This window comes from Canis lupus, chromosome 22 (assembly GCF_011100685.1).
Source record: "Canis lupus familiaris isolate Mischka breed German Shepherd chromosome 22, alternate assembly UU_Cfam_GSD_1.0, whole genome shotgun sequence".
Lineage (NCBI taxonomy): Eukaryota > Metazoa > Chordata > Mammalia > Carnivora > Canidae > Canis > Canis lupus.
The window spans coordinates 6,787,860-6,814,038 of record NC_049243.1 but is presented as its reverse complement, the minus strand read 5'-3'; the positions used below and the strand labels follow the sequence as shown (position 1 = coordinate 6,814,038).

The window sequence follows — 26,179 nt, the reverse complement described above, 5'->3', positions numbered from 1 at the left end:
GCACATCTTTTTAGGTGTATACAGAAAATTTCCCAGTATAGATCTTAGGCTAAGTTCATAAAACAAATAATATTGAATTTGATAGGACTGAAGTGATACAAAATATATTCTTTGATTCTAATGGACCTAAATTAAAAATCAGTAACAAAAAAAATCTGGAAAATCCTCAAATATTTAAAAATTTAACAGCATGCTCTTAAATAATCCATAAGTCAGAAAAAAATCACAAGAGAAATTTGAAAGTATTGTGAATTAATTAAAAAATGAGAACAAACTATCTAAGTTATGGAACACAGCTAAAATAGTGTTTAGAAGGGGAGCTTATAGCTATAAGTGCTTCTATTAAAAAAGAAGAAATATCTAAAGTCAGTAATCTAAGTTTCTATCACAATAAGCTAGGAAAAGAAGAGCAAATCAAATTCAAAGGGAGTAGAAGGAATTAAATAATAAAAAATGGATGGGAATAAGTAAAATAGAAAATTCAAAGCAGTAAAGAATTTCAATTACATTAAAATTTGGTTCCTTATAAACAACAAACTAGGGTCAACTAATATTTGACAAAGCAGAAAAGACTATCCACTGGAAAAAGGACAGTCTCTTCAATAAATGGTGCTGGGAAAATTGGCTGCACTTCAGCCACATGCAGAAGAATGAAACTAGACCATTCTCTTACACCAGACACAAAGATAAACTCAAAATGGATGAAAGATCTAAATGTGAGACAAGAATCCATCAAAATCCTAGAGGAGAACACAGGCAGCACCCTTTTTGAACTTGGCCACAGCAACTTCTTGCAAGATACATCTAGGAAGGCAAGGGAAACAAAAGCAAAAATGAGTTATTGGGACTTAATCAAGATAAAAAGCTTCCGCGCAGCAAAAGAAACAGTCAACAAAACTCAAAGACAACTTACAGAATGGGAGAAGATATTTGCAAATGACATATCAGATAAAGGGCTAGTGTCCAAGATCTAGAAAGAACTTATTAAACTCAACACCCAGGAAACAATCCAGTCATGAAATGGGCAAAAGACATGAACAGAAATTTCACAGAGGAAGACGCAGACATGGCCAACAAGCACATGAGAAAATGCTCCGCACCACTGGCCATCAGGGAAATACAAATCAAAACCACAATGAGATCCCACCTCACACCAGTGAGAATGGGGAAAATTAACAAGACAATAAACAACACGTGTTGGCGAGGATGTGGAGAAAGGGGAACCCTCTTGCACTGTTGGTGGGAATGTGACCTGGTGCAGCCACTCTGGAAAACTGTGCGGATTTTCCTCAAAGAGTTAAAAATAGATCTGCCCTACAACCCAGCAATTGCACTGCTGGGGATTTACCCCAAAGATACAGATGCAGTGAAACGGCAGGACACCTGCACCCCAATGTTCACAGCAGCAATGTCCACAATAGCCAAACTGTGGAAGGAGCCTCGGTGTCCATCGAAAGACGAATGGATAAAGAAGATGTGGTCTATGTATACAGTGGAATATTCCTCAGCCATTAGAAACGACAAATACCCATTTGTTTCGACATGGATGGAACTGGAGGGTGTTATGCTGAGTGAAGTAAGTCAATCGGATAAGTACAAATATTGTATGGTCTAATTCATTTGGGAAATATAAAAAATAGTGAAAGGGATTACAGGGTAAAGGAGAGAAAATGAGTGGGAAATATCAGTGAGGGAGACAGAACATGAGAGACTCCTAACTCTGGGAAATGAACAAGGGGCAGTGGAAGGGGAGGTGGGCAGGGGGATGGGGTGACTGAATGACGGGCACTAAGGAGGGCACTTATCGGGATAAGCACTGGGTGTTATACTATACGTTGGCAAATCGAACTCCAATAAAAAATATACAAAAAAATAAAATAAAAAATAAATAAATAACAAAATTGATAAATCTCTACCTAGCCTGACCAAGGAAAGGTAGAAGCAGACAGAAATTTCCAAAATCAAGAATGAAAGAGCACATTAACACAGGCCATAAAGAGATTAAAATAGTTATAAGGGAATATTATAAAAAACATTATGCTAAAAGTTTATATGATTTAAATGAAACTGATTGACAAATTAATAGACAAATTCCTAGAAGGACACAAATTACTGAAATGGACTCATAAAACAACTTCAGTTTTTATTCAGTAACTCTGAATAGATGTATATCAAGTAAATAAATTAATACACAAAAATCTCTCCACATAGGAAAGCGAAGTCCCAAATGATTTTACTTATAAAATCTATCAAGCATTTAAAGGAAAAAGTAACACTAATTCTACACAAACGCAGACAATAGGGGAAGGAATACTTTTTCTACTGATATAAAGAGGCCAGTACTAGCCTGATGTCAAAGCAAGACACATATCTCAAAAAGAATAAATAAAAAAAACAATGGAATAATATCCCCCATGAATACAGACATAAAAATCCTTAGCAGAACATTGGCAAATCAAATTCATCAATGTGTGGAAAATATTATAAACAATGAAAAAGTGGGATTTGCAAGAGTAAAGTTGAAAAATCATTCAATGTAATACACAATATTAAGAGGATAAAGGGCACAACCCGACTCAATAGAGAAAGAAAAAAATGGTAAAAGAAAAAAAACCAACACCCATTCATGTTAAAAAAAACAAAAACAAAAAAACTCCCAGTAAACTAGGAAGGAAAGAGAAATTCCTTAACTTAATAAAGGGAATCTATAAAAAACTTGAAGTTCATATCACACTTACTGGTGACAAACTAAATTCTTTCTTCCTTAGATTGGAGAAATTTATTGTATGGGAGGTTCTAGCCAGTGAGTTAAGGCAAGGAAAAGAAACTAAATGCATATAGATTAGAAAGGAAGAAATAAAAAATTTTAGTTATAGATGAAATGATCTTTTGTGCAGAAAAGTCTAAGGACTCTAAGAAAAAGACTAATAAAACTATTAATAGAGCTTAGCAAGGTCTAGGATACAAAATGAATAACAAACAGCATTGTATTCCTATATATTAGCAACAAGCAATCTAAAAATGTAATTTAAAAATGCCATTCACAGTAACATAAAAAAAGAAAATACTTAGGAATAAGTTTTAAAAGTAATACTGTTCTATACATTGAAAATTACATTATATTACTGAACAAAATGAAAGAAGGCCTAAATAAGTGAGAAATATATTATGTTCATGGATCATAAAATTTGACATTGATAAGATGTTGATTTTTTCCTAACTGGTCTGGAAATTTAAAGTAGTCCCTGCCAAAATCTCAGCTGGCCTCCTTTATTAAATATCAATAAGCTAAAAAAATCAATAAGTTGATCTTAGGATGCGTATGTAAATACAAACAACATAGAATATTCAAAACAATTTTAAGAAAAAGGAACAAAGTTGACTCACACAGCCTGATTTCAAAAGTCAACACAAAGTAATAGTTGGTAAGACAGTGTGATACTGGCATAATGATAGACATAAAGATCAACAGTGCAGAATAGTACAGAAATAAATCCTACATATATATGATCATTTTATTTTCAACAAATGTACCAAGGTAATTCAATGGAGAGAGATAATTTTTCAATAAATGGGGCTCCATCTATTTGCAAAAAAATAAAAAACAAAACAAAACACTCCCCTCGCCAAAAAACACCTCCCCAAACTTTAAATCAGTTATAGATGTGAATGTAAGAGCTGAAACTATGTCTCAAAGAATACATAAGAGAAAAATGTTTGTAATTTTGGGCTAGTAAATATTTCTTGGATATGACATCAGAAGCACATCCATTAAAAAATTGATAAATTGGACTTCATCAAAATAAAACATTTTTGGTCTTCTCAAAATATCACTAAGAAAATAAAAAGACAAGACAGAGATTGGGAGAAAATACTTACAAAACATTATCAGATAGCGGACTTTCATATAGAATAAATAACTTTTACAATTCATTAAGAAGACAAATAACTCCCTTCAAAATGAGCAAACTGGAAAGAAAAAAATATGAGCAAACGATTTGAATATACATTTCTCCAAAGATACACAAGTGGCTAATAAACATGAAAATATGCTTAATGTCATTAGTCATTAAGGAATGCAAATTGAAACCACAAGATACCACCTCATATCCACTAGAGTGTCTCAACTCAAGACTGAAAATTCTGAGTGTTGGTAAGGGTGGAGAGGAAGGAGAACCCTCATATGTTGCAGGTAGAAACAAAATGGTGTGACTACTTTGGGCAACTGTTAGTTTCTTAAAGAGTTAAATATAAACTTACCAAACAGCCAGCAATTACACTCCTAATTACCTACCCAAGAGAAATAAGAACATATGTCCACATGAGTTTTATGTCCACATAAACTTGCATGTGAATGGTCATAGTAGTATTACTCACAAAAGCCGCAAAAGGCAATGTACATCAACTGATGAATCTATAAAAAACAGTAAATCCTGACAATGGAATATTGCACAATAATAAAAAGAAATGGATTACTGACATGCAGCAACACAGCTGAACATCAAAAACATAATGCTAAATGAAAAAAGCCAGACATATTAGACCATGATGATTACATTTATAAATAATTTCTGAAAAAGACAATACTGCCTGGGATTAGGGAGAGAGCAGAGATTGACTGCCAGTAGTTGAATGAAACTTTTTCTATTGATGGAAATGTGCTAAAACTGGATTGTTTCTGAAATCTTATAGCATCTTTTCTCATAATCACCCAAACCTGGAAACAACCAAGATATTCCTCAGTAGGTGAATGGATAAACAAACTATTGTACATCAATACAGAGGAATATTATTCAGCCATAATAAGAAATGTGCCAACAAAGCACAAAAAGACATGGATGTGTCTGAAATGCATGTGGCTTTATAAAAACAGCCAGTCTGAAAGTGCTATATACCATAAAATTCCAACGATGTAACATTCTGGAAGAGGCAACATTATAGAGACAGTAAAAGGTCAGTAGTCACCAAGGGTTCAGGGGTGTGGTGGGGGGTAGTGTTGATATGTGAAGTACCAGGGATATTTTAGGATGGTGAAACTATTCTGTATGATGCTATAATTGTGGATATAGCACTATATGTATTTTGAAGTTTATAACACAAGAGCAAAACTTAGTTTACTAGTTTAAGAAACTATTTAGAATGTCAAGGGATACTGGGGAGGAATGTAGCCTATCACAAGAGAACTGAACTGTGCTACAGTGTATGGAACAACCTCACTAAGGGAGGTGGGGAAAAGGTGCTGACTTAAGTAATTTAGGGAATGACTGGAATTCATAAGAATTAAAGGCAAAAAAAAACTGTGCGTCAGCACTGTACTCTACTTGACAAAGTTTTTTCCCCATAAGGGTGTGGCTAAATAATTCTGAAATTACTATACACGTATACTGGAATTGAACAATCAAGTAAATGGATAGCGGATGGCGAGAGCCAAGTTTCTCACTGTTAGAGTAGAAGTTTACAAATAAGCAAGAGAAGAGAGCCACGTGATCCATGCAATAATGGATTAGGGTTGGAGATATCAATATGAACCCATGTTTAGCTTAATATAGATAAAGATGATTACACATCAAAATATTTTTAGATATGTGAAATACATGGGTTCATACATATACATATATCCCCTTGCTCTATCAGCTGGGAGGTCCCAGAAGCATCAACACTCCATAGCAGCAAACACACCTACCACCCAGATCTTGGTTTCTTAAATATCATTCTCCAATAAGAGGAGCCAGGACTCCTTGGGGGAAATGGCAGATTCTAGGGCTGAGACAGGAAATTAGCATGGAGCATCTTATAGTTCCAGGAAGTGCTCAAAAACTGGAAAAACAAAGTAAACAAAATCCCATAATGAGGAAGATAATACAAAGAGATACAGGAGCCAACTGAAAGAGTTCCTAGTGTCCAAAGTTGGAACAACTTGGGCAAGAACTCAAAGTAGTATTGGATTATAATCCAAAGTATGAAATAAATGTCCATGTGTCCAAATGATATAAATAATTGAATAAATAACAATTAGGATGGAGAAGAAATAATATCCCACATAAGAATCCCAAATAATTTATGTAGATACTACATCCTAAAGGAAGTGGGGCATAACTCCTCATTCCTTAAGAGTGGTCATATAGTCCTTGCACAGTGCCTTCCTTCAGAAAAGTGCAATGTGAAAAGGAGGAATAAAAATAATAACTTCCTAGTACAGAAGCCTAACAAACAGTACATCATTCAGGTGATCAAGGTGAACAGCAGCAGTGATAAGTCATGTTGATAGAATGCACCCTAATATGATATGATGAAAATGGTACTTTATGGTCTTTCTCTTTAAAACCCAGTCTCACCATGAGAAAAATCAGACAAATTCTAACTAAAGCCCATCTTACAAAGGATCTGACCGGTATTCCTCAAAACTGTCAAGGTCACCAAAACCAAGGACAATCTGAAAAACTCACAGCTAAAAGAGGCCTAAGGAGACATAATGAGTAAATGTAATGTGGTATCCTGGAACATAAAAAGGACATTAGGTAAAAACGAAGGAAAGTGAACTAAATTCTAGACTTCATTTAATAATAATGTTTCAATATTGGCTCATTAATTGTAAAAAAATATGTAAGAAGTTAATGACAGGGATCCCTGGGTGGCGCAGCGGTTTAGCGCCTGCCTTTGGCCCAGGGCACGATCCTGGAGACCCGGGATCGAATCCCATGTCAGGCTCCCTGCATGGAGCCTGCTTCTCCCTCTGCCTATGTCTCTGCCTCTCTCTCTCTGTCTCTCTCTGTGACTATCATAAATAAATAAAATTAAAAAAAAATTTAAAAAAAAAGAAGTTAATGACAGAGGCAACTGGGTGTGGAATATAGGGGAACCCTCTGAACTACCTTTACAAGTGTCCTATAAGTCTAAACCTGTCCTAAAAAATAAAGTTTCCTAAAAAGATGAAAATTCTTTCTCTTTTCTGCAGTACAACCAGACTGATCAGAGAAGATCTATATAGAAAGTCTGGGATAAAATTAACTGATATCACACAGATACATTCCAGAAAAAATGTGTACCATTGGCTCTGTGTTGGCTTAGTGCTAAAGTGGCAGCCAGAAAAGGTTTAGAGTTAGTATTATCACTGTTACATATTTGGCAGAAATATTCATTATTAACAGCTGAGAAAACATGACTTGGAACTCTTGAACAAAACTGAAGAGGAAAATACAAATTCTCTCAACCTTGTTTTCTGTATACAGCTGACTCTTTTATGGAACAAAGAGCCGGATTTTTCTTTTTAGAGCCTGCAAGACTTGTTTCTTTTAGGAAAATCTAGCCTTTATAACTATACAATGCTTTCCAATGCTCAAAGCCTCCTTAACTCATTTAGATACCCAAAAGGACTCTGTAAAATGAGTTTAGTTGTTATCATCTAGAGAAAGAAACAGGGTCAGAGATAGTAAGTGATTTGCTCCAAATACATATTTAAAAAGTAATGGAATTGGAATTTAAACCTGCTCTTGCAAATTAAAATCTAACACCCTTTCTACCACTAAATGTGTCTTGAAAAAGCCTTGGTCCTGTTCTTTGGCACATGTCAGCAGATAGCAGCCATCTAGAACAAGATGTCACCTATTGAGTGAAAGCACCAAAAGTGGGCTTTGGCCACTGGTACAAAGAACTAGGAAATTCTTCTGAGCATCACCAAATCTCAATTTCAGTCATTTATTTTCTATTTGCCCTGCAAATGCTTTCACTGTCTCTGCTTCCTATTTGAGTCTAATCACTGATCAACTTTTACATCTCTGATTCCTGCTCAGCTGATGAGAAGTTGCTCTTCTGTCTTCAGTTGTTTCCACACTGTAATTCAGACTTTTTTAAAAATTATCTTTTTTGTGTGTGATAATATTTAAGTTCTACTCTCTTAGCGAACGTGTTATCAACTATTGTTACCATGTTTTACATTAGATCTTCAGACCTATTCATCTTCTAGCTGAAAATTCTGCTTTAAACATTTTACTTACCTGCCTCATGGTGAGACCCTGGTCCCTGTCCCTGTCCCTGTTTTGCCTTGGTCCTGACCAGGAGTAACACACAGCAAAGAGTATTAGACTGTTATAGACGACCCAAATGCTATTTTAAATAGGCCCTCTGAACTATTTTTAAAGGTTCACTGAAAAATGAAGTACTTGAGATTTCACGGAGCTATTATGAATATCTAATTCTACTTCATCTGTCTTCTCAGGGAGATAGGTCTTAATATGTGTCATTTCTCTTGAAGGAGATGAGGAATTGGGTCATTATTTTCAATCTCACAGTAATATTTCACTGACCTCTAAAAATACCTACTATTAAAATGGTATAGAAACTAATTCTTTAGTGGATTCAATCTTTAATAGAAGAGAGGAATAATACTCTACATTGGAAGAGCAGGCTTTTCTTCAGAATAGGATCTTAGACTTTAGTATTCTAACCTGTTCTGACACAATGGGACACTAGGAGGTGTAGTTAGTTCTTGTCCTTTTGAGGGGTATGGCAAAGAGATTCACATTCCACACAGTTGGTGTAAAGGGCCTAGGGAAATGGAGTTAATGACATTTGAAGTCAGTCTTTTAAATCTATATAGAAAATGAGATTTCATATTGGATCATTCCAGTACATTAAAACTCATTTCATTTGTGTTGCCTGAGTGCTAACTCTTCTCCTTGTGCAGTACTTTGTCAATTCTCATTGCTGTTTCCCACTAATTCTGAACTTGAATCTATGTCCTCCAAAAGGACATAGAACTTTATATACAAGAGTTTTCACAGCCAGTGGTTTTGTCTCCATGTGACCATCACTGAATAGAAATGTTCTGTTGCCTTAAGAGGCTGCCAGGTAACCTTGGAAGAATATGCTGGGAGGGACGTAGATTTAGAACAAAGATGGTAGGGAAAGCATCCTGCTACAGGTGCTGAGAAGTGTAGTCTGGCAGATAGAGCACTCCTTCAGAGAGTATGGAAATAAGTCACATGACGTGGAGAAAGGAAGATTGGAAGTAGGAAGAGTGTGTCAAAGGGTAAGGAACTCAAAGCAAAATAGTAGGGAACCTGAGAGACCAGCAGAGAAAGGCAGGGAAGACTGAGTAGGAAGGGATACTCAGAAGTCCACACAGGCAGAAAATATAAAAATTTTGTTAGCAAATAGCAGGATTCATCTCTGATATCAAAGTTCAAAAATAACATTCTAGTTTCTGAGTAGTCCTTGTGGCTATGAAATGAAGAGATGAGGCAAGATTGAGGCAAGGTTCAGTATGAGAGACACTGACCAGAAAGTCAAAGGGGGGTTACTAGGGGCCACAAGAGTAGAAGAATGGGGAATTAATGTTTCATGGGTACAGAGTTTCAGTTTGGGATGATGAACAAGTTCTGGAGAAGGATAGTAGTGATGTTTCTACAACAATATAAATGAATTTACAATGTGAATGGATTGTTCTCTTCAAAATGGTTAAAATGGGAAATTTCATGTTAGGCATATTTTACCACTAAATGATTTTTTAAGAAAAAAAAAAGTAAACTAGATAAAGAGAGACAATGGTAGCAACAGGTTTCCAGTGCAGAAACTTGGGCATAGGGAAGAGGGAGAAATCCATTTCTTAGAACTGGCCCAAGAGGTGGAGACTAGTTCTAGACAGAAAGGCCTCTGCAGAAGGTCAGAGCTGGACTGGCAGCACATATGACGCTGTGCAGAGATCCAGGGTGTGTTCTGGAACATCTCACTGGGGAATGGGTGAGCCTGAAACTGGGTTTATGTAGCCTCATTTACAGAGGGAGAGGAAGCCTGAAGAAGCTGGATATTGAGAAAGACTAGTTCATGTTGGTTTGCTGTGATCTCACCTTCCTGATGTAAAACCCATATTGGGCAGGACAACAAGAAACATCAGCCCTGAGGAAAACTAGCTCACATTGAAGGAAATAATGCGACAACAAATGGAGTGGAAACAGGATATAGAGTTCCTAATATTTTAGGCCAGCTCACTAACTGGTAGACAATTCTTCCTTTTAAAGAACTCTATGCCTTTCACTAATGAATTCATGTCCCCACAGAGCCATAAAAGGATGAGAATTTGGCCCGAATGTATACTTAAATTGGATCGCCTTGTAAGAATGCTTTAAAAAATAAAATGCAGCCACCTGTGACCTATTAAGACTGTTAATGTACTCATTGACATAAATACCTGAAGGGTTTCTACAGCAGCTGGAACATGGCTCAAAGACCTTTTGTGTCTGCTTTTTAATGTACTTCCAGAGTGACTTCATAAAATTGCAAGCACTCCTACCAGTGGGACTGAGGTTTTGTTCAACTCCCTGAGACCTCATCTTCCATCACTATCAATGTCAGTGATTATTAATGCTACTTATGCTAAGTGTCTTGAAGATAAAAATCAAACCCCAAATAAATTACTGATTGAGAGACAAGGCTTCAAAGAATCAAAACTTCTATGTGATTGGCCACAGTGCTCACAAAATGGCATTTTTTCTAGCTCTACCCTCACTCACTCTGTAGAATCTTTAGCCCCCTGAAATTCTTCCCTATTGGTCCTAGCAAGGCCCAATTTCTTTCCATATGGCACCACCCAAGGGTTCAAACAACTAAACTTCTTGACCCTGATGGGACTGCAGTATGTCTAGCCTTCAGTGATGCTGCATCTATCTCTCCTGTGCTTTAGGTGAGAGGTTAGCCTCCACTGAACCACAGGAAGGCTGATTGTTGCAGATGTCTACACCAAGGCTAATGGTGGCCAAGGCAGAGGAAAGTGATATCTGGGCCATTGCAGATCCTGCATCTTCCTCATAATTGCCCTTCTACTCTATCCCCATGCCACTGCCCTTGAGCTTTGTTCATGCTCTTTCAGTCAACAAATGTTTATTGAACCTCTATTATATGCTGAGCACATGGCTTATGGTACACAATTACATGCAAAACAAGCATTATGACAAATTCATAAATGAAAAGCTATTGATATGAAATGCTAAGAAGGAAATAGTTGAGACATTGTAATAAGGAACAAGAGTTGATGAAGTTGTCAGAAAACCTCATTCAGGAAATGACATGTAACTTGAACCCAAAGGATGAGAAGGAAACAAGGAGGTGAGCGAAGAGTTTTCCAGGCAAAGGGAATTGAAAAGACCATAAGGAAGAAAGAAGTAAGGTACATTCAATGACCTAAAACAAGCTTGGAGCAAGCATGGCTAGAGCTGAGTGAGAGAGGCAGAGTAGCAAAAGGTGGGATTGGAGCAGAGGGGAATGGTCGGGCTATGTTTGGGTTTGTGGGTTGTAGTGGGATAGGCATTAAAGAACAGAAAAATGCGATAGTTTTCTTTACATTTTGCAAAGATCATCTTGACTGCTCTGTGGGGGAATTAGTCATTTAGCAGTTTAAATAGCAAGTAGAAGGGAACAGAGTGCCAGCAGGCAGAGCAGACAGGCCGTGATTTGCAGTCATCCAGGTGAGAGATGATGGTGACTTGAAGGAGGACAGTAACACTGGAGAAGTAAACGGAAGAGGTATTCTGGAAGGATTTGCGGATGTGTTAAATGTGGAGGTGTGGTAAAAGAGAAGAAGAATGAAGACCAACCACCAAGTTTCTGGGCTAAGCAACTGGATAAATATGGATGCGTTTTTTAAAATGAGGAAGATGAAGAACAGACTTGAGAAAAAGAATCAGCAGCCTGTAACATATTCAGTTTGATGTGCTTATGAGTCACTGAAGTGGAGCATTTGCATATACTCATTTGTTTATTTGACAAATATTTTTGAGTCACTGTTGTGCACAGGAACTGAGCCAGATTCTGGAGTAAAACAGTAAACAAAACAGGGACATCCTGACCTTACGAAATTTACGAGCGAGCAGGACAGACACCGGACAATACCTAAGCATGATTTAGGCACTGATGCAGGAATCCCCAGGCTTTGAGAGTGAAGACGAGGAAAGCTGACAGTCTGGGTGGCTAGCAAAGGCTTCCTAAGGAAATGAGATTTAAACTCAGCTCTGTAACATAAATGAAATTAGCTCGGCACAGAGGTGGAGGAGGAATTTCAGGCAGAACATGTGCGGAGCATGTGTAGAGAGGCCTGGAGGCAGGAGAGATTAGGGCTTTCCAGGAAAGAGTCTTGTAGTACTGATTCTTTCCCCAGAGATTCTCTGTCCTCATGAAAACAGCCTGCAGTGACCCGGTTCCACCTATCCTCCAGACATCCTGGAGTGGCCACAGGGTCCCCATGACTTGCACCCAACCCAGGATTCCGGCTACACTCTAGTTGAAAGATCTAAGCTCATTCTTGCAATCAATAATTTCCAGAGCTCCTAACTATGGATTGTGGAGCACTAGATGAACTTCTTGCCTTTAAGAAAGAACTTCTCACTTAATAGGGGAGCAAAAAGTGTTACGTAAGGAATGAAGGGGAGATTGAACAAGGAGTTGCTCCCTGGGGCCACAGAGAAGATGTCACCAAGGGAGAAGAGGAAGAAAGAAAGAAATGGAAAGAAAAGGGAGCACTGACATCGGGTGAGCACATGGAAAACATGTGTGAATGAACGAATTATGTGCTGAGGAGATGGCAAGCAATTTGGGGAAACAAACCATTCTTAAGAACTTGATTTATACAACGAACATAAATAATTTCCTCTCTTGAATACATTGTCTTCTTCTTTAGCACTCAGGAGACTTCTCTGCATTTAGCAAAGCTGTGATTTTATAACTGGCAAGTTTCTCCCGGGACAGAGCCTCGTACTGAAGGCTAATGAAATGGTCCAGTGCTAGTGATCAGAGTAAAGGAAGGAAGAACCTCCAGGAGCCAAGCTGAAGACCACAAAGCCTTATTCCCCCTTGCCACATTTCAGTCATCTTCACAGGTAGTAAATAGGATAGAGACTCTCTCCTTATCAGGAAAGACAAGTCGTTCACTTAGCGGTTCCTCTGTCTCTATCCCCACAGAAAGACACCCTGGCCTTTGATGGCTCTCCGTATTCCCTACCCCCACCCCCAATACCCATAGTAGAGCCTTGGTTGATTTGGAAACTTTCAGGCACAGCTTCCACCCATAACTGACTGGAAAAATCAATTTGCTTGTGTCTGTTTCTTAATTAAAGTGACATTGCATAAAAACAGATTTAGAAATCTCAATAACTCCAACTTGTTAGAAAATGAAGATGAGAAAAAAAAAGTGGGAGTGGGGAGAGTCCTAGGAGGAGGAAATGAATCTATGTGAGAAATGATTTCCCGGTGAGTCTCCCTATTCATCACAGCTTTCAGACGTCAGCCTCTGGGACCACAGCTGGGTGATAATTAGGAACCAACCAATCTTTCAGAAAGGAGAACAAGATGGAACATTATTAGGTGAAGTGTTTTTTTTTTTTTTTCCTTCCTTTCTTTTTTTAACCCAAGAAATGTGTTGTGGTTCCTTAATAGCTTTGAAAGGCAAGAACATTCAGCCTGAAGACAGTGTGTTGGAGCAGCAGAAAACTCACACATGGACTTCTAATATCTGTCCTGGGAAGTGTCTAGTCACCTAGTCATATAAAATTAAAACACTCCAGGCACTGTCAGAGGCTGGGGAGAAGGAAAGAGAGGTGAAAAGGTGGAGAACACGAAAATTTTAGGGGAGTGAAACTATTCCGTGTGATACCACAATGGTAGATACATGACACTATGCATTTGTCAAAATCCATAGAATGTATAATACAAAGACTGAACCCTAATGTGAGCCATGAAGTTTAGTTAATACTAATGTATTAATATTTGTTTGTCAACTGCAACACACACATCACAGTAAAGCAAAATGTTAATCACAGTGGAAACTAGAAGGGGTATATTGGAACACTCTGTACTGTTTGTGCATTTCTTTTTGGAAAGCTTAAGCCTCTTTTAAGAAATAAGTCATGTCTTTTTTTTTTTTTTTTTAAGTCATGTCTTTTTTGGGAGGGAAGGGTCAGAGGAAAAGGGAGAGAGAGAACCTTAAGCAGGCTCTATGCCCACTGCCAAGTCCATTGTGGGGCTTGATCTCATGACCCTGAGATCATGACCTGAGCTAAAATCAAAAGTCAGATGCTTAACCGACTGAGCTACCCAGGTACCCCAAGAAATAAAGTCTTTTCATTGAAAAATTTAAAAGACTCTGAAAATGAATCGCTGAAGCTGATCTCTTTTATTTCATTCAATATGCTAGGACATTTATTGAATTTCTAGTATGTGCTATTTCCTATTTTAGGCACTCAGGAGTCAACATTTAATGACACGAAATCCCTGCCCTCTTGGTATATTATTCTCGTTGGGAGACAGGCCATAAATAAACTCATAAAAACACAAATAATGTCAGGCAGTAAGAGGTATGGAGGAACATGAGTCAGCACAACACAATGGCAGGGCAGGGAGAAGCAGCACTGTGTCAGATGAGGTGGTCAGGGTATCATCTCTCAGAAGGGACATTTGAGGGGGGCCCTAGGGAAGAGAGGGAGGAGCCATGTGGTCTATGCACAGAGGAGTCTTGAGAAAAGAGGAAACAGCATGGGTGTGATGGAGACTGGGGTGGCTGGAGTATAGTGAGGAGAAGCTCAATAGGCAATGAGGCCAAGGAGATGGCTAAGGGCCAGATCATAGAGGGCCTTGTAAGCCATCATAAGGACTTCCAATTTTATCCCAAGCATGATGAAAAGCCATAGGGAGAGCAAACCAAATGTCCATTGATAGACCAATGTACAAACAAAATGTGGTAAATACATTATAAGCAAAATATGGTATATCTGCAATGAATTATTAGTCTTAAAGAGAAAGGAAACTTAGGAACATGCTACCACATGGATGAAACTTGATGATATTATACTAAGTGAAACAAGCCACTCATGAGAAGACAAATACAGTGTGATTCCCCTTACATGAGGTCAAGTTCATAGAGATAGAAAGTAGAGGGGCAGTTGCCAGGGGCTGGGAGGAGAGAACAGGTTGTTGTTGTTTAATAAATACACAGATTCAGTTTTGCAAGATGAAAAGAGCTCTGGAGATTGGTTGCACAACAATGTAAACATACTTAGCACTACCAAATGTTCGAACTAGGTCACAACTTCTGTCTGGCTGACAGCAGTTCTCCTGCATGGTGCATGATTGTTACGTGCATCCTGATCTCAAAGAAATTAAAATGCAAAGAAAAAATTGTAACGGCATTAGTTCCCTAAGGCTGCTGTAGGAAATTGTCATAAACTTGAGGGTTTGGGGTGCCTGGGTGGCTCAGTGGTTGAGCGTCTACCTTGGCTCAGGTTGTGATCCCAAAATCCTGGGATCAAGTCCCACATCAGGCTACCCACAGGGAGCCTGCTTCTCCCTCTACCTAAGTCTCTGTCTCTCTGTGTGTGTCTCTCATGAATAAATAAATAAAATTAAAAACAAACCAAACAACTTGATGGATTAAAACCACATAAGTTTCTACTCTGTAGAGTTCTGAGGGCCAGAAGTCCAATGATCTTGCTGGGTTGAAATGAAAGCCTCATTCCTTCAGAGACTCTAGGGGAAAATTCATTTCCTTGCATTTTCCAGCTCTGAGAGCTGCAGTCCTTGCATTCATCAGCTTGCGGCCCTCTCCTCCATCTTCAAAGCCAGCAGCATAGCATCTCCCTCTGTCATCACATCACCTTCTATCTCTGTAGTCAAATCTCCCTTTGCCTCACTCCTATGAGGACACTAGTGATTAATTACATTTAGGGCCCACCTGAATACCCTGATCCACCTTCCCATATGAAGATTCAAACCTTAATCACATTTGCAAAACCCTTTCTGCCATATAAAGTAATATTTATGGAAACCAAGGATTTGGGCCTGGATATCTTTGAGAGCCACGATTCAGCCTATCACAGAATCTCAGACTTGATGAAATAGGCAGATACTATTTAAAGCCACAGTCTGGACAAGATGATCAAGAGAGAGAATGTGGATAAAGAGGAGTCAGAGAAGTTGCCCCAGTGGACTGCAAAATCAAGAAAAGGAGAAGAAGAGGAGGAGGAGTTTCAGAGGAGTAACAACCTGTGAAGTCTGAGACAAAGTAGACGATTATGTGTTCCTGTAGCCAATTAAAGTTTTTTAAAAAGTAGGGAATTATCATCAGCATCAAATGCTGCTGAGTGAGGGGGAGATGTGGTGTTGACTACTGGATTTGCTGCCTTTGATAAGGACAATTTGAGAGGAATGGTATGCACAAGTCTGATTGGCTGGGGTGGGCTTAAGAGAGAAAGAGTGCAGAGGGAACATAGGGAGGACAACATACAGCATGCAAGTTTTTCTATAAAGAGGAATGAGTCACAGTGAGAAAGTGGATGTTTTGCAGTGCTTTCATAATGGAAGGGGAAGGAGTGAGAAAATTAAGTGGGAGATAGAGTGGTTATAATTATGGATCAGGGATCTTCAACCTAGTGAGACGGTAAGTTGAGGACATGTACATGAACATGAACAAGGTGATGAACAGCAATGGTGAGATCAATGAAGTAGATGTTCTTGTTTATGAACAATCATCAAAGTTGTGGTACAGAAAGAGTACACTGATCAGTGTTGAGGTCATTGTGCCACAAATTAATATTGTGTTTCCAATCACTGAGGACAAGGAAGCCTGTATTGAAATCTCATTGTATTCAAATGATAAATGTAATACAAATCATAATTACAAAAGCATTTGTTTGATTTCCTTTTTTTCCCGACCTTATGGTATTTGTTTCTTTTCTCCATGAGAAATTACTAATAGCTCCTGGGATAATGATTATGAACTCTTTTAATGAAATCATCACCTAACCTTTTGCAAATTTTGCACAACTCTTTTTAATTTTTTTTTTATTTATTTATAATAGTCACACACAGAGAGAGAGAGAGAGAGAGAGAGAGAGAGGCAGAGACACAGGCAGAGGGAGAAGCAGGCTCCATGCACCGGGAGCCTGACGTGGGACTCGATCCCGGGTCTCCAGGATCGCGTCCTGGGCCAAAGGCAGGCGCTAAACCGCTGCGCCACCCAGGGATCCCCAACTCTTTTAATATAAAAATTGAAAGTTCATTCAGAAGGCACCTCTAAGGCAAATTGTCTTGCACGTAAAGATTATACGACAATAAGTAAACTAAATAGACATTATTATCCTGGTGATTTTGAGAAAGAGATCACAAAAATACCAATGACTTACTGAGACCCTATTTATGTCTGTCATTTTGCTAGGTAGAGAGGTTATAGGGGAAAGGAGAGAAAAATGAGTGGGAAAAATCAGAGAGGGTGACAAAACATGAGAGACTCCTAATTCTGGGAAACAAACAGGGGGTAGTGGGAGGGGAGTTGGGCAGGGGGATGGCGTGACTGGGTGACAGACACTGAGGGGGGCACTTAATGGGATGAGCACTGGGTGCTATACTATATGTTGGCAAATCTAACTCCAATAAAAATATACAAAAAAGATAAAATATTTTATTTATTTATTTGAGAGAGAGATGGCACAAGAGAGAGCATGGGGGAAGGGATCACAACATGAGCCAAAGGCAGATTCTTAACCGATTAAGCCACCCAGGTACCCATTGCTAGGATATTTTTAACCTGTGTAACAGCATTGCAAGTGGGTATCATGATCCTCATTTTACAAACAAAAAAAATCAGAAACTCAGGCAACATGACTAAGACCACATAGTTAAGAAGTGACAAAACCAGGAATTTGAACCTTGATATTGTGACTCTACGATCCCTTCTCATTCCTCTACTCTCTTTCTGGATTTCTTTCATACACTTCACCTTTCACCTGTTTGGTGAACTGTAACATCACTCTCCAGTGGTTGCGCCTTTTTGTTCTGTGAGGGCAGGTCAATAGTTTGCTGGATGTTGATAACCCAAATAAATGGTCTGGAAGTTGTGTTTGTTAATTTTTTCCCTCATTTGCTCATTTCCATAACTGCTTTTACAATAGATTGGGCCCAGAATAACACTTTTCCACAAATGCTACCATGTGATGCTGTCTCTAATTTAACTGATGCAGTTGGATTTTTAATAGCTGAGGAAAGGGGGACACTTAGTTCTGCCATCTTATTTTCAAAATTTCAGTAGATACAGAATAATTAATATCACCTTTCAATCAACATCTTTTATCAAATTACATTGAAAGATCATAGTGCTACCTGATAAATGATAATATTTTTAGAATGAAAAAGATATTCTAAAAATAAATAGGCTATTAATGGTTCTCGTCCTCCTACATCCACCCACACTGACATTGCAGAACTTGTTTTCCAGTGTCTTTTCCTTTGGTTTCAAATAACATCTTTCTGGTAATATGATCTCATGGTTTCTTTCTTTCCTCCTATCCCTCGGTCTCCAGCATAATCACAATGTAGTCATCCTTTAAAAATGTGGTTGTCAAGTAATAAGTGTCCTATTACCTCACGTTGTTATTTTACTTGGCAGAAATATAATGATTATTTGATACCTAAATATTTTTTTCATCAAAATGATATTTAGAAGTGGAAAAAATTTAAACTACATTAATCTACATACTTGAGAATCAGAATAGCTTCTACCAAATCAACTCTCACTCTGATAACCTCAGTGAAACCCAGACAAATGCTAAAATGTAGCAATGTGAAGGCACTAAAGAACTATGAAGGGGGAAAGGAGTAGGGGATAAATTTTCAGAAAAGGAAGAAATGCAATGAGACAGTTTAACATTTTCTGTTGCTTTTCCCCTAGAAACATGCTGCCATTGCAAAGCTGAAAAGATTAGACGACAAACATAATGATGCACAAAAGAGGTTTATAGCCTCGCAAACTTTTGTTGATATCATGGGGAGATACAAATGAGAGTTCGCATCCCAACCAAGGATGAGCGGCAATGGTAAACATTCGACTCTTAGCTGGGACCCATGAAGAACTACATGTGAAAAGTAAAGGCAAACTGGAAACAGACAAACCCTCACAAACTATTGAAATTCAACCTGATTTCTCCCAATAGCCCCTTGAATCACAGTTACATGCTCCTACTCTAATTGCCTGCCAGAAGAAAAGTCAACATTTTGTGGAAAAATAATACCACAAGATCTTCTACAATTTTTCATAGGTATTACTCATTACTCAGTTGAAAATTACTGGGCATGCCTGGAGATCAAATAACTGGAAATCACAAGATATAAATAAAGTAATAGAAATGGATCCATAAGCAATTAAGATATTGGAGTTATTTGAAGGAGACCTCAAATTAATGATATTAGTAGTTTTGAGAAAACTGATATAGGCTGAAGAATAGGAAACTGAAATCTTAAAGAATCCAATAGAAAGTACAATTGAAAAAGAAAGTATCTTAGAAAAAAAAAAAGAAAGTATCTTCGATTAATAACCCAATAGATAGGTTGAATAGAAAATTAAAGCAAAAGAAGGAATTAGTGAACTGGAAAATAGGTAAGTGAAGGAAAATTCAGATTAAACCACAGAGAGAAAAGAAGACCAAAAATACAGAGAGTGTATAAGGGTGTATATATGTACCAAAATCTAGTAAGAAGAAGAAAAAAAAAACCAAAAGGCTAACATTTGTGATAGGGTTTACAAAAATAGAGGAGAGAGAAATAGGACAGGAGCAGTATTTGAAGAGATCATGACTGAGAAGTTCCAAAACCTGATGAAACATATCAGCCCACATTCAAAAATCTCAAAGAACCCTAAAATTATTAAATACAAAGAAAACCATTTGAAAAACAATGTAGTCAAACTGCTGTAAATAAAAGCAGAAGCTAAAATAATTTAAAAGTCTCTGGGGAAAAAAAGACATTATTTTCAAAGTAACAATTACAAATTGATTGCTTCTCAACAGAAAATAACAGAAGTCAGAAGATGATTTGGTAGCATCTAAAAAGTGCTGAAATAGAAGACTGGCAACCCAGAACACTATATTGAATGAAAATATAATTCAGAAATGAAGGGAAATAAAGATGTTTTCATATAAATAAAAACTTGGAGAATTAAGTACCAGCAAAACTACACAATAACAAATATTTAAAATCATTTTTCAGGAAGAAGAAAAATGATTTTTGTTAAAAAATTGATTTTAAATGAAATCACAGAAGTGCACAAAGATAGGAAGAGTCACAGAAAGGTGAATATGTGAGTAAATATATTGACTTGTATAAAACAATAAAATAAAGTAATAATATAAAGATATCTTCTGAGGTTGAAAATACATGCAGAATTAATACACACGACAACAGTACAAAAGACAGTAGAGAGTAAATGAGTTTAAAGTATTCTAAGTTCTTTGCATTATTATGGGAAGTGTTAAAAATGCTAATTTTATAAGTAACATAGTTTAGTAATAAGTTTAATAAGAAGACAGTAATAATTTAGTGTGCATATTGTAATCTTTAATCACTAGAATGATAATTAACAAACTAATGGGAGAAATAAAATAATAAAAATATTGATTACTCAAAAAAAGGTAAGATATGAGAAATTAAGAAATAATATGATGGTAAAAGAAGCTCAGTGACTATAAGAAATAAACATAAAAAAAGATCACACAAAGTCATATTGTTATTAAATTTCAGAACATCAATAATCAGAGAAAATCTTTTTTTTTTAATTTATTCATGAGAGAGAGAGAGAGAGGCAGAGACACAGGCAGAGGGAGAAGCAGGCTCCATGCTGGAAGCCTGACATGGGACTTGATCCCGGGACTCCAGGATCACACCCTGGGCCAAAGGCAGGCACCAAACCACTGACCCACCCAGGGATCCCCAGAGAAAATCTTAAAAGCAGCAAGAGGAAAGAGACATTATGTACAGAAGGTCAGATATAAGAATTATAGTAGAATTCTTTTTAGTATCTATAGACAGTAGTAGACAATGGATAGACACACCAAAAGAAAAAAATGTAAAAACCTGTCCAACTAGATTTTCATACCTAGGAAAAAGTCTTTGAAAAATAAGGGAAAATAAAGACTTTTTTTTTTAAGGGAAAAGTTGAGAGATTTCAGTACCAGAGGATCTATGATATAAGAAAGAGAAGTAAAAGAACTAGTATTAGTTGAAAATTTGGATCTCCATTAAAAAATGAAAAGTGTCAGAAATGTTATTATGTGGGTAAATATGAAATATTTTTCTCATGTTTTTTCTATTTAAGAATAATTGACTAAAGCATTGATTAATAACAGTGTATTGTGGTGTTTACAATATATAGAAGAAAAAAATGGCCATAGCAATAACACAGAAGATGGAAAGAGGAAATACTCTATTGCAAGGTTTTTATACTATACATTAAGAAGCACTCTATTATTTAAAAGTCGACAGTGATAATTTAGAAATGAATATGATAACTCTAAGAATAATTGCTAAAAAATATAAAAAGAGGTATAGTTAAAAAGACATTAGTGGATGGAACATGGAATCACAAGAAGTGTTCATTCCAAAAAATACCAGGAAAAGAGTAAAAGAAAACAAACAACCAAAAAATATAAATTAAATATCTAAGTGGTAGATTTAAATTAAACTGTATAAAAAGTCACGTTAAATTCAAATTGTTTAAATGATCTAGTTGGAAGGCAGAGATTGTTAGGTTGGACAAAAAAGCAAATCCAATTATATTAACATCAGATAAGGTTTATTTCAAGAAATATTATCTGCAATAAAATAGTGTATTTCATAATCATGAACAAATTAAGAGGGAATAACAATTAAAAATGTGTCTATCTCTGTCATAAAGCTTCAAAACACACAAGCAAATATCTAAGAGAACTGAAGGAGAAATGAACATATCCACTATTATAATTGGGTATTTCAACATACTTCCTTCACTAACTGGTGGGCTAAAACTAGATAGAAAATTTTTAAGAATATAGGACATTGAACAACCAACTGATATAATTGACATTTGTAGGATTTCTACCCAACAGCAGAATAATACATACTCTTTCCAAAAGTACGTGAACAATCACTACGACCACATTGAGCACTATTAAACAAATCTCAATATTTGTAAAATAGTCTACATCATATAAAGTATGTTCTCTGCCCATAATGAATTAAAGTAAAAATTAATAACAGAAAGATATCTATAAGGTGCCCTTAAACTGAAGATTATAAAACATACTAAGAGTTGATGAAATCCTGAAGTTTGATATTTTTGGCTGGGGAAACTTTTTTTTTTATTTCAAATTTTTATTTAAATTCTATTTAGTTAACAGCGCAATATTGGTTTCAGGAGTAGAATTCAGTGATTCATCACTTACATCCAACACCCAGTGCTCATCACAGCAAGTGCACACCTTAATGCCCATCAACCATCTAGCCCATCTCCCCCACCTCCTCTCCAGCAATCCTTTAGTTTGTTTTCAATCATTAAGAGTCTCTTATGATTTGTTTCCCTCTCTCTTTTTTCTTTCCCCCCTTCCACATTTTCATCTGTTTTGTTTCTTAAATTCCACATATGAGTGAGATCATATGATAATTGTCTTTCGATGACTGACTTGTTTTGCTTAGCATAAAACACTCTAGCTCACTGCAAATGGCAAGATTTCATTTTTGGATGGCTGAGTAATTTTCCATTGTGTATATGCACCTCATCTTCTTTATTCATTCATCAATTGATAGACATTTGGGCTCTCTCCATAGTTTGGCTTTTGTTGATAATGTTGCTATAAATATTGAGGTGCATGTACCCCTTCGAATCAATATTTTTGAATCATCTGGGTAAATACCTAGTAGTGCAATTGCTGGATTGTAGGGTAGGTAGTTTCATTTTTAACTTTTGGAGGAACCCCCATACTCTTCTCCAGAGTGGCTGCACCAGTTTGCATTCCCATCAACAATGTAGGAGAGTTCCCCTTTCTCTGCCACCTTGCCAACGCCTGTTGTTTCTTGTGTTGTTAACTTTCGTCATTCTGACAGATTGAGGTGATATTTCATTGTGGTTTTGATTTGCATTTTGGCCAAGGAATCTTTAGTCTTTCCTGTCAACAATCAAGTTAGAAAATACTGAAGTGGGTAGCCTGGGTGGCTCAGCGGTTTAGCGCCGCCTTCAGCCCAGGGCATGATCCTGGAGACCCAGGATTGAGTCCCACGTCAGGCTCCCTGCATGGAGCCTGCTTATATCCCTCGGCCTGTGTCTCTGCCTCTGTGTGTGTGTGTGTGTGTGTCTCTCATGAATAAATAAATAAAATCTTTAAAAAAATAAAAAAGAAAATATTGAAGCAAACTACCTCTGAATACACATTTTAAATTGTAGAGTTTACAATGTCTGGAAATAACTGTGGAACTTGAGGAATGTGAGGGAGATATGACAATGAAAGGATGTTACTTAAAGTGAGTGTTATCTCCCCAGAGCTAGATATAGGCCTTCCGCTGTCAGAGAAAGAGCTTCCCTGTACAGGAGGTATGATAGTTCTGGGCGATAAAGACTCTCTCCATGTGCCAGGCATCCATCTGATATTAACTATTAAGTAAAAATTGCTCTTGTCCTTTTCAGGGGTAAACTCTAGCTATATTGGCTTCCTTGTTGTTACTCAAATAAGCTGCACAGATTCTTGCCTAAGGTCTAAACAGCACTGGCTGTTTCCTCTGTCTAGAACATTTGCCTTCCTCCATACATTTGCAGGGCTCATTTTCTTGCCTAAGTAAGTCCTTGCTCAAATGTCAACTTCCCAGTGAAACCTTCTCTGGGCCATTACCTATTGCCTTCTGTGACTGACTTTTCTACCTACCACCTTCCACCCTCTAGTTAAGTTCTTCTATTTAGCCCTAACTTAATTTTCTACCCCTATAAGAAGGTAAGCTCTAGAAGGGCAAGAATTGAGCCTGATTTGTAAATTGAGCACTACATCTCTAGTACCTAGAATGATACCCAGCATGCAGTAGGTCAAGCTGTCTTTGCACTACTCTTGCCATCTGGAAAGCTCCTTCTTACCATTTAGGTTTCAGGTTAAATACAACCTTCTCAGAGAGGTCTTCCCTGGCCATACTGTTAAAGTACCCCCATTTCATCCTACTAATTTTTCTCCCAATAACACCCTTTTACATTTTCTTCACATGTTTACGGATATCCAAAATTATCTTACTGTTTGTTTACTTCTCTATTGTCAAATTCTTGCTGTTGTAATGTAGAGAACAGAGTACTTCACTTTGTTCACAGCTGATCCCCAAACCTGAACTAGAACACTGCCCGCCACTCAATAAATATTTGATGAACGAATGAATAAACTTGAATCTTTTGTGCTTTTCATTACTTTTGCTATGATGCTTATCCTAACCAACCTCTAAATCTTCCTTTATGACTTTTTGATCTGAGTAATCTGGCCTGTAGTTTCTACATAAAACATAGCCTCATATGGTAATGAGTGTAAAATACTTTAGTCTTAATGTAAACAACAACAAAATTCTAATTTGAGAGTTTTGTTCAACTACCATGAGACTAATCACAGTAAGTTTCTCCTGTTCAATCTCCTGCTGTTCCATTCGCAGACATCTTATTTTTGTGTGTTTTACCCTTCTGAGCTGAATATACTCAGCAGCAAAAGTAAAATCCTTTAATCTTTCATTTTGGGGCCCATGTTTGAAATGGATTAAAGAGTCAAACAAAATTAGTTCCCAAACCTTCAATTTTCCAGGTCCATGGGCCTTCTCCCTCTCACTCAGAAATGAAGGTGGCTTTGAGCCATCTGTTACTTTGCGTGGAATATTTCCTTCATCTGTCATTGCTGATTGTTCTATTTCTTTTTTTTATATAGGAGAAAATGAAAGGAAAAAAAAAGCAAAGCAAAGCAAAGCACCAAACACACAGACACATACGTGTGCGCACGCACACACACACACACACACACACACACACAAAATCCACCCTCTCCTGGCTACCCGCACGCACAGCTTTGTTTACTGGTCCTCTAGTTTCCTTGGGAGACACTGCCAAGAAGCTCCATTTAACTGATAACAGCCATTTCTCATTGAACCCCCAATTTTAGCAAGATCCAGAGTGGGATATTGCAAAACAGGAAGCTTGCAAATTGCATCAAAGCAATGCTATTAGACATGTGAGTAAAAGACCCCTTTATGGTGCCAATCCTTGGGATGAGATCTAGAATTCTATAGGGGGACTTTAGGGCCTTGTGTGCAGGGCTCCTACGGGAACTGGCTCTTCTTTATAGAGTTACATAGATTCTGAAGACCTACTGGCAGTAACTCAGGTTGTCTGAGAGGTGAAAATGTGAAGTTAAGGTAAAGTGACCATGTGTCCTGATCTGCCAGCAGGGATAGTCTCCTATTATGCCTGTTGCCCCAAGGTAATTATTAAGAGCACCTCTTTTCTCTCTCAAAAGTATCCCTGTTTAAATAATCAATCATAATGTCATCCTAACTAAAGATCAATGTGGTTGATGAAACAATAAAAGACTCTTGTTCTCATCTGTGGTGGATTGCAGACTTGTTTGGATGGCAAAAAGAAATTTTGCCAAGTTTCAATGGTGTGCAACCAAGCGCATATACTGATTGACCTTTGTCTGGGATCTTGGACGATCCAGTTCAGACTGTTTAGATCCAGACTTCCCAGCTTTGGTGTCTCAAAAACTGAAGGCAACCAATCCCAGAGAAGTATTTACGGTTTGCCTCATAAGCCACCCAGAAAACTAAACTTAGGCTCTCTGTTATTTGTTTATTTTCTCCTCTTGGATCATTATTGAATCCTATGCCATTCAGCCTGATGGCCCCTAGCCAGAGATGGCTGTTGAGTGCTTGAAATGGGCTAGTTCAAACTGGGATGGTTCTAAATACAAAATGCACAGTGGAATTTGGGGACTTAGTACAAAAAAGGTAAAATATCTCATTAATAATTTGATATTGATTACATATTGAAATATTGATATTTTAAGTAAATTAGGTTACATAAAATACATTATTAACATTAATTTCACCTGTTTCATTTTTAATTTTGTAATATAGATACTATAAAATTTAAAATTACCTGTGTGGCTTGCATTAATTTTCTATTAGACAACACTGATCTAGCTCTTTTAATTTCTACTCGGGGAGATCCACTGAACTGGAACAAAAAAGAAGATTAAGCTTATTTCAGACTGCTATTTGGCAATCTTTGTTTTCATTGCATCAGGTATTTACTAACACTTCCAGTCTTAAGTGAGATGACAAATATTAATTATCTACCACAGGTAGGAACTCAATAAATGTTAATGCAGTT

The 26,179-nt window shown here is 37.2% G+C and overlaps 1 protein-coding gene and 1 long non-coding RNA gene across 4 annotated transcripts in view; one reads left to right on the top strand and one right to left on the bottom strand.

Annotated features, from left to right (window-relative positions):
- The window catches only part of LACC1 (laccase domain containing 1), a 181,659-nt gene extending 162,062 nt beyond the window's left edge, over positions 1 to 19,597 (top strand). For all 3 annotated transcript variants that reach the window (XR_005376271.1, XR_005376268.1, XR_005376267.1), the window contains one exon: positions 18,704 to 19,597. The gene's annotated coding sequence lies outside the window, so the exon portion shown is untranslated. The remainder of the gene's footprint in view (positions 1 to 18,703) is intronic.
- Positions 1 to 26,179, bottom strand: part of LOC119877403 — a 48,971-nt gene that overhangs the window by 4,628 nt on the left and 18,164 nt on the right. The window contains exon 2 of the long non-coding RNA XR_005376276.1: positions 25,946 to 26,023. This is a non-coding gene — a long non-coding RNA (uncharacterized LOC119877403). The remainder of the gene's footprint in view (positions 1 to 25,945; positions 26,024 to 26,179) is intronic.